The 8,902-nt window shown below is 39.1% G+C and overlaps 1 pseudogene; it reads right to left on the reverse strand.

Annotated features, from left to right (window-relative positions):
- Positions 1–231: 231 nt before the first annotated feature.
- Positions 232–6,975, reverse strand: LOC150003201 (14-3-3 protein theta pseudogene; annotated as a pseudogene).
- Between the last annotated feature and the right edge of the window lie 1,927 nt (positions 6,976–8,902).

An 8,902-nucleotide genomic window follows, 5' to 3' on the forward strand; every position in this document is an offset into this window, starting at 1 on the left:
AACTGGTTCAGATTACTTAAATACCAGGTACGTTTTTAGTCTTCTATGTGAGAGTTGGGAAGTTACTTATGCTGATGTGAAACGAAGCTATTAATACTTTTCTACAGCAGTAACTGCACACCAGGAAGTCCAAGACAGACACAAACCAAGGAATGGAGTTTTTTCAAAGCTGCAGTGTGAAGAGACTATAATAAACAGTTGATTCCATACACATGAATGAGTTTCTTTGCTCTAGGAAATCCAAATGGAATAAGGAATGGAGATGTGTACAAAGGTTTCTGAGAGGAGGACACCCTGCATGTAGTTGTTTTCTGCCCCTTCAGCCGTATCACATTCTTCTCCTGCACTGTCTGATGTCCATAATGTGAGGTTGTCCCTAAGCAGCTGCATGATGAGCGTGCTGTTTTTGTACAAGTCTTCGTTCAGTGTGTCGAGCTCCGTGATGGCCTCATCAAAAGCCATAGCCAGTGTGCAGGCAAGCTCTGGGTTATTCAGGATCTCATAGTAGAACACAGAGAAGTTGAGAGCCAGCCCCAGATGAATGGAGTGAGTGGGCTTCATCTCCTTCTTTCTTATATCAAAAGTCTCTTGGTAAGCTCCTTGGGAATGATCTATCGTTCATTTCTGATCATCACCACAGGCCACCTCAGCGAGGTACTGGAAGTAATTTCCCTTCATCTTTAAGTAGAAGACCTTACTCTCTGGATTAGTTGCACTGGCTATTAAATACTCATCCAACAATTCCAGGACCGTGGTACAGATGGACCTCAGGCATGGCCATGGCACAAGTCTCCTCTTTATCTTTAATGTTTGACAATTTGATTATAATGTGTCTTGGAGTGGTTCTCCCTGGGTCCAACTTTTCTGGAACTCTCTGCGCTTCCTGGACCTGTAAGTCTATTTCCTTCTCCAAGTTCAGGAAGTTCTGCTTCATTATTTTTTCACATAATTTTTCAATTTCTAGTTCTTCTTCTTCGCCCTCTGGCAATCCTATAATCTGTATGTTTGGTCTCTTATAGCTGTCCCAGAGGCTTCTGATCCTCTCCTCACGTTCCTTACTTTTTGTTTCCTCTTTCTGCACTGGTTGACTGTTTGTTCCTTCCTTATGCTCCGGTTTGTTGATTTGATCTCTGGATTTTATTTCCTCACTACTTGTCTCATATGTGTTTTTGTTTGTTTCAGTATAAGTGGCTTTCATTCCTTCCCTGTCTTCTTCCAAATCTTTTGTTAATTCTGTAAGCCACCTTATAACTATAGCTCTGAACTGAGCCTCTGAAAGGTTTCCTATTTGTTCGTCTGTCAGGTTCCTCATCTTCTGCCTGGTGAGCTACGTCACTGGGATTTCAATTGTCGTCTGCTTCATTTTGACAGATTTGTGTTTTGCTTTGCTTCCTGGGCAGGCTGTAGGGGGCGGAGCCCCATGTACTCATCTCTAGCCGGCAACCGGCAGTGGTCCGCAATCTTTTTCGCTGCGCTGTGGCACTTTGTGTGGGGGTGGGATTCCAAGATGGATTCCTGCCATTATTCTTCCTTGGAAGACCAGGATCTGTCCCCCCGCCCTCTGGGCCTCTCTGTCTGAGGCAATGGGGGGGCTGCCTTTCTCAGCGTTGGGGTCACGAGCTCCCAGGACTCAACTGCAGCCAGGATTGCTTCCCATGCCATTATCCCCGCTGCTACCACAAACAGTGCCGCCCGACCTTTCCCTTCCGGTTCCAATTTCGCCCCTCCTACCTGTCTGGACAAGCACTGCTAGTTTATAATTTCATACGTTGGGCTTCCATGTAGTTTTGTTTTCTGGAATTTCTGGTTATCTTTTGTTTTGAGGTAGTTGTATTCCTTTCTGGTTGTAGAGGGAGACTAAGCGTGTCTGTCTGAGGTTGTAGAGGGATATGGAACATGTCTGTCTGAGCCTCCAACTTGGCTGGAAGTCCCTTCGCCTCTTTTTATCACCTTTGCTGTGAAATCTGTTTTGTCTGATATAAGTATTGCTACCCCAGCTTTTTTTTTATGTCCATTTGCTTGAAATATTTTTTTTCCATCCCTTCACGTTTAGTCTTTGTAGATCTTTTGTTCTAAGGTGGGTCTCTTGTAGACAGCGTATATGTGGGTCATGCTTTCAAATCCATTCAGCTACCTTATGTCTTTTGATTGGGGCATTTAATCCATTTACATTTAAGATTATTATTGATAGGTACTTATTCAATGTCATCTTCCCCCTTTGTACTTGTGTTCCTCTCTGTCTCTCTTGGCATCTTCATTTCTTAAAGCAGACCCTTTAGCATCTCTTGCAATGCTGGTTTGGTGGAGATGTATTATTTTAGCCTGCTTTTAATGTTTTCTACTGTGTTCTTCAATTCAGAAACTGTATTCTTCATTTCCTCCTGGCTCTTATTGATAGCTTCTATGTCCTTTTTAATGTTGGTATAATTCCCAGTAAGTTCCCTCTAGTTTCCCTGGAAATCTTTGTGGTATTCTTTGAGCTCTCTGAGCTCATTGAGCTTCCCTATAATCTATGTCTTGAATTCCATGTCTAATAGTTTGCTTTCCTCTCTTTCATTTAGCTCTCTTTCTGGGGATTCCTCCCTTCCTTTCAATGGGGAGTTGTTTTACCATCTCCCCTTTTTTGTGACTCTTCTTGTTTGTTGCTGCTTCTTAGATTGATCTTCAAAAGTCAACATTCTTTTAAATTACTCAATATTTAAATGAAGAAAGGAGGATTTTTAGGTCAATCCATATCACCACAAAAGACAAAAACTTTTAGAATATGTAAGTTCTTTCCTTTGTCTAATGGTAGTGTAAGCTAGAACCTAGAGAACCACACTTCTGAAACTATATGAGTTCTTAAGGCTAGTATCTGGAACTGGAATGATACAAAGAGCAAACTTCAGCAGCAGAAAATATTTGTAGTTACTTATTGGCACATTGCTGCTCTTGGTGGAGCCCCTGGCCACCCTCAGCACTATGAGCCCATTTCTTTTCTCCCCCAAAAGAAATGTTTTTGCTCACCTAGCTTCTCCACCCTTTTACTGGGAGTCTTGTTTTCTTATCTTATTTACTCCTAGTTAGATTCTGGCTTCCAGACCATAGATGAAGCTCTCTTCACACCCAATTACAATCTAGCACCTTCTACCCACTCCCTTCCAGAGCATCTGTGTCCATTTTCCACCAAACCTCACTGCACATTCAGTGACCCCATCTTGCCTTCAACACTCACTTTTCTTCATAATAAAGGATGAAGGTAACTACCCAAGCCCCCAAACTGAGACTTTTGAAGTTCTTGTGTTTTCTTCTAGGTGATCAGTCTTTCTTACTTCCTTCCAGGATGGCTCCTTAGTTGTCGCAAGGTAACAGCCACCCCTGGGATATATCAGATTTAAAATGTGTGGTAAAAATCTCAGAAAAAGAAATTGAATTCAGTGAGGAGCTGGGTGTACAAAGGAAAGAGTGTTAGGAAGGTGGAAAGGCAAAGGATCACCTGGGTTGGGATGCTTTCAGATGGAATATTCAGGAAAGGTGGTTGTGGGCCATGTTTTTGTCTTAAGATATTGTTATGAACTGAATTGTGTCCCCCTCACCCCAAATTTATATGATGAAGCCTTTACCACCCAAAGTGATTATATTTGGGTATAAGATCTTTAAAGGGGTGATTAAAGTTAAATAAAGTGTAAGGGTGGGGTCCTGATCCTATAGAACTGGTATTTGTATAAGAAGAATAATAGATGAAGAGACACCAGAGCTTTCTTCCTCTTCACTTATGCACAGAGAAAAGGCCATCTGAGGACGCAGCAGGAAGGTAACCAGCTTCAAGCCAGGAAGAAAGGTCTCACCAGAAGTCAACCTTGCTGGCACCTTGACCTTGGACTTTGAGCCTCCAGAACTATGAGAAAAAAAATTCTGTTTTTTAAGCCAAATCCATTCAGTTTCTGGTATTTTTTTTTGTGGCATCCCAATCAGACAGATGTGAATACATAAACCAGTTCTTCCATAAAGATCTATAGGATGATTTCCCTATTTGTCCTAAGTTTTATCTTGTAACTAGAAGACAGAAGTAAATTGAGGATACAGAATGAAAAGATGCTCATCTTAATTAAGCATTCTGAGTAAAAAATGTGGACTTAAAAATAAATATATGCTTGGAAAACTAATACAAAGACAATGCTTTGTATACATACATGCTTTATATCATGCTCAGTCAGCACTTTCCAGGAATCCCTATATCTTTGGTGTTTACAGAAGGATAATTAGTTTCTTAAACATCTTGAAGATATCAGAAAACAGGAATTCAAGAAACAAGTTTATGAGGATGGACATCGTGTTGTTAAGGACTACAGTGCATACAACAACACATTTGTTTATGGAGTGAGTATTTAAGCAGCACTAGATTTTCACCTGACCAGCACCTGGCTTTTTTTTCTCTTATCACTGCTTCCTGCCCTTGCTTTTTGTATATTTTTCTTTTACTATAAAAAAATATTTTTCTGATGTACCACTATATTCCCTTATCCATTTACACCCAAGGACAGGCTTTAGTAAAGATGGGTAAGGTCCCAGGATTAGTGGGTCAGGGACATGATATGACAAGACCCATGACTCGGCCATTTTCTAGCTAAGTCAAAATTATGTGAACACAATTTTGTAAATATTTTATTTATTTTATTTTTAGAGATTGGAGGAAGGACAGGAGAAGGAGAGGGAGAGAAATATCAATGTGAGAGAGAAACATTTATCGGTTGCCCTCTCATAAGTGCCCTGACTGAGGACTGAACCCGCAACCCAGACATGTTCCCCAATAGGGAATCACCAGTGACATTTTGCTTTGCAGGATGATGCCCAACTAATTGAGTCACATGTGTCAAGGTTCAAAAACACTTTGAGCTCTGATTGTAACTATCAAGGAAGAAGAAATAAACACTGTGCTGAGAACCAACCACATAATTCATGATCACAGAGACTCAGCTCTCCTTTGGACTTTCTGACTTCCCATGGTCTCCTTCACTTCTAGAAGGCTGCCCTCCTCTTTCCACCCTTGAATTACATAATTTTCCTTCTCTGTTTCCCCTATTCCTACTAAAACTCTTTCCTCATCTGTAAAGTAAAAATAACATTGGGCTCTCAGGAAACTCAAGTGACTAATTAAGTAAAAATGCTTTGTAAACCATAAAATAAAATTCCTTCATTGGTAAATGTTATTATTAGTAGATGGTAAAGAAAAGTGTAAGCCAGGTTCAGAAGTCATTTAAAAGGCATATGTGAAACTGAATCCAGGGAGCTTGCAAATAATAGCACAGTGACTTAAATAGCAAGCATAGACAGATGTACACATTTTTCTGAATGTGCACAGTAAAAATTCTCCAAGAATAAGACATCCCAAGAGAACTCCTGTCTCTTCTCCTAGAAATTTTCTCATTCTTTAACAAAATCCCTTTTCCCAGACTTGCCCTTATTTATAGCTAGGATCTATATGTATATTTCCACCAACCTAAGAGGAAAGTTGGCAGTTATTTAGTTGCTTTCCTCACTATTGCCAGCCAAAATGAATTGACCCAAAAATAAAAATAACAAGGGCTGAATCATCTGATTTAGTTCTCTACATTGAGCAGGTTAACTATTCAAATGGAAGCTAAATATTTTGTGTTGAAACAGTGCAAGAATGGATATCAGGATTATTTGGCTTCCTGATTAAATGCCTTACGGAAGTCTTGGAGATGGGTAACCTCATTGACTCAACATTGTCAAAACTGATTCAAACACACACCTCAGCCAAAGCTCAGACTGTGCCTTCAATTTAACTTCCATTTATCTGTAAGCTTCATTTATGCACTAGAGCATGACAATATTTGCTCTTACTCTGTGTGCTGACAATGTGCTTTTTACTCTATGTTACCACATGGGTTCTTCTGAAGATCCCTCTGAGACAGATACCTATAAGCCCATTTTACAAATTGGAATATAGATTGGGTTTATAAATTGGGCTCAAGGTTTGTTGTTTGGTGGTAAGTGGCAGAGATAGATTTCCTATGCACATTTTTAGACTCCAAAACTAATGCTTCTTTTACTGTACCTAGCAGCTACCATAAATGTCACATCTCTGTGGATGATCCTTGACCCTCTCCACATCATGATTCTTGGACTGACTTAAACCCACAGATATTCATATATATTCTATCTCAACTTTTATCTTTCCACTATAATATGCTTGTTTACCTCCCCAAGCTTCTACTGTGCACCATTCTAGCTTGTTCCTTTTACTTGAACATTTCAAAAATCTTAGTTATTAGGTCTCTTTTTGTTTAGCATGGGCACCATCAGATCCTTTATGTGTAGGCTTGTTTGCATATGTCTATGTCCCCAACTGACTACAGAGTTCTTGTAGGGAGAAAATGCTTTATATATTATCTATTACCATTATTCATAATATCACACACATAATTTGCTCTCAAAGTCTATGTTTTAAATACAAAGTAACTGAATAAAGGGGAAAAATTTGGAATAAAGTATGATGAAGGTGTTGCTTGATGTGGAGTGTGGTTCCATGTATGGCCTTCTATTATATACTTTTAATTGATCATGATGGAAAAAGTATTATTTTCCATTGCTTCAAATGCTTTGCCAATATTTCTCATTAGCCTTGTGGTGGAACTGCTAATTTTCCATGTTATTCTTTCCAAAATGATGTATGATAACACACCTTGGGAAAGTATGAATGTTATACCTTATTTTCACATGGAGACATGAATGATTATTGTAATTATCCTTCAGGCAGTGGTAGAAATTGGGGCTGTGTTGTATAGAATCAGGAACAGTAGAAATTTGACAATTTGATTTGTATGGGCTCTTTGGGACAACCTTATTGAAGCTAGATTACCTGAACTATTTGCCATTCATCCATTTTTTCACAAGTCTATAAATGTCGATTGAGTTCTTACTGCATGGCAGGCAGTGTGCCAGTAGTGGTGTGTATAACTCCAGGTTCATGGTACTAATAGAGTGGGGACCTGACCTCTAGGGAGAATCTAGTGACTCAATTTCCTGCTAGTGATATGCTGTAAACAGAAAAGCCAAGGAATCAGGGAGATTGTGGAGATTTTCAGCAAAATTTTGTCTTCAGAGCTGCTGCCCACAGTCATAAAGGTTAGCATCCTAATAGCAAAGCTTTATTTTGCCGAAATTTTTTTTCTTAAATCTTTCTCTGCATGGGAATACTTAGTATTTAAAGTATAGTCTTCATGACTATAAGGAAAACATGATACTTCTGAGCTAAAACACTCATTGTAGCTGGTTTTGGAATGTGTGTGTTTGTGTGTTTGAGTGTGTGTATATGCTTGAGTGTGTGTATATGCACATGTAGAAGGAGGTCAAATGACTTTCCCAAGGTCACAAGAGTGATTAAAGGCAGAGCTAGAATTAAAATAAAGGCTCTGGTTTTATTCCCTTTCCATATGTGACACTATGTCGGACACTTATTCACTCAATTATATATAATTTGCACTTTAATATGAATTTTTAGGTGCTACTATGTTCCATTGTCAAAGCCTAAAGATTTTATATAAATATTTGCCATCCATATTCCACCTGCTGTCTCTAACACCCAAGAGGTGTCTTCTACTTTGAAAGTATGATGCCATTTTATAGATTTTTCTGTCACCAATGACTTTTAGTTTCTAGGCCAGTCCTTAGAGTTCCATTAATCTTTAAAATACTAGAATAAATCTAATTCAGTTATATTCCAAAGAACCAATAATTTTGCAGTTTCTAAGAACTTAATATTGACTTTCTTTCTCTAGCCTCCATACTCTCTCAACCTTGTAGGCAAAATACACTAAGAAAAGAAAACTAATGTTAATTGAACATTATTATGTTCTAGATGTTATATTGTCTGCTTTTCTACATGATTATATGCAATCCTTACAAGAACTCTGTGTTTAATATCTTGATGTTGCTATATTTTACATGAGGAAACAAAAGTTAAGATAATCTAAAGTATTAACTCACAGCTTATCTGAATACCTCCATACCTTTTCTCCCTTACCTCACCTCACCCTCATTTCATAAATGCTTCAGTATGTTTAACAAACAGCCAGAGTCAGAACAAAAATGAGGCTGTGAATCAGTTAAGGTATGATTGAATTTCAAGCAAGATCTGAAAGATTTCTGCATCATACACAGCTTCAATTTAGCCATGTGTCATTTTCCTCCCAATAGCATATATGACTAACCTTCTACACCAGAATTAAATTATATTGGGTGAGACCGAGTAGGCCTGTAATTTGATACCTTTGTGTCCATGCAGAAACATTTTCATGATTCCATATTCCAGATACACTGCCTTTGTCTATTACTTCCCAGGTTGTAGAGTGAGCTGGTCCAGAGGTCTCAGGGTATCTGAATCTCAGGTCAGATTGGCTTAGGGCTCTAAGAATAGCAGACATATAAAAAATGCCCAAGAGTCATAATGAGACCTGGAGTGCATGAGTGGTGGGTGTGAAGTGCAATCTGGTCTCTGCCCAAACAATATAGTGTAACCAAAACTAGAGTCTTCTAGAACAAGTGAAGAATGAAAATTGCAGATTGCAGGTGTATTCTATGACAGTGTTACTCAAAGCATAATACAAAGAACAGCAACATCAGCATTACCTGAGGGGCTCATTGAAAATTCAGAATGTGCACTGGCTGGGTGCTCAGTTGGTTGGAACATCATCCCATACACCAAATGGTTGCAGGTTCAATTCCAGTCAGGGCACATACCTAGGTTGTGGGTCTAATCTTCAATCAGGGCACCTATGGGAGACAACCGATAGATGTCTCTCTCAGTCTGGTAGGTTTCTGTTTGCTGACTCTTTTATTCTGAGGGCCACAGCTCACCTACTTCCCATCTATAATCACTGCCTATTGCTCTGACCAG

The sequence above is a fragment of the Furipterus horrens genome, unplaced genomic scaffold (assembly GCF_987537825.1).
Source record: "Furipterus horrens unplaced genomic scaffold, mFurHor1.1.pri manual_scaffold_8, whole genome shotgun sequence".
Taxonomy (NCBI): domain Eukaryota; kingdom Metazoa; phylum Chordata; class Mammalia; order Chiroptera; family Furipteridae; genus Furipterus; species Furipterus horrens.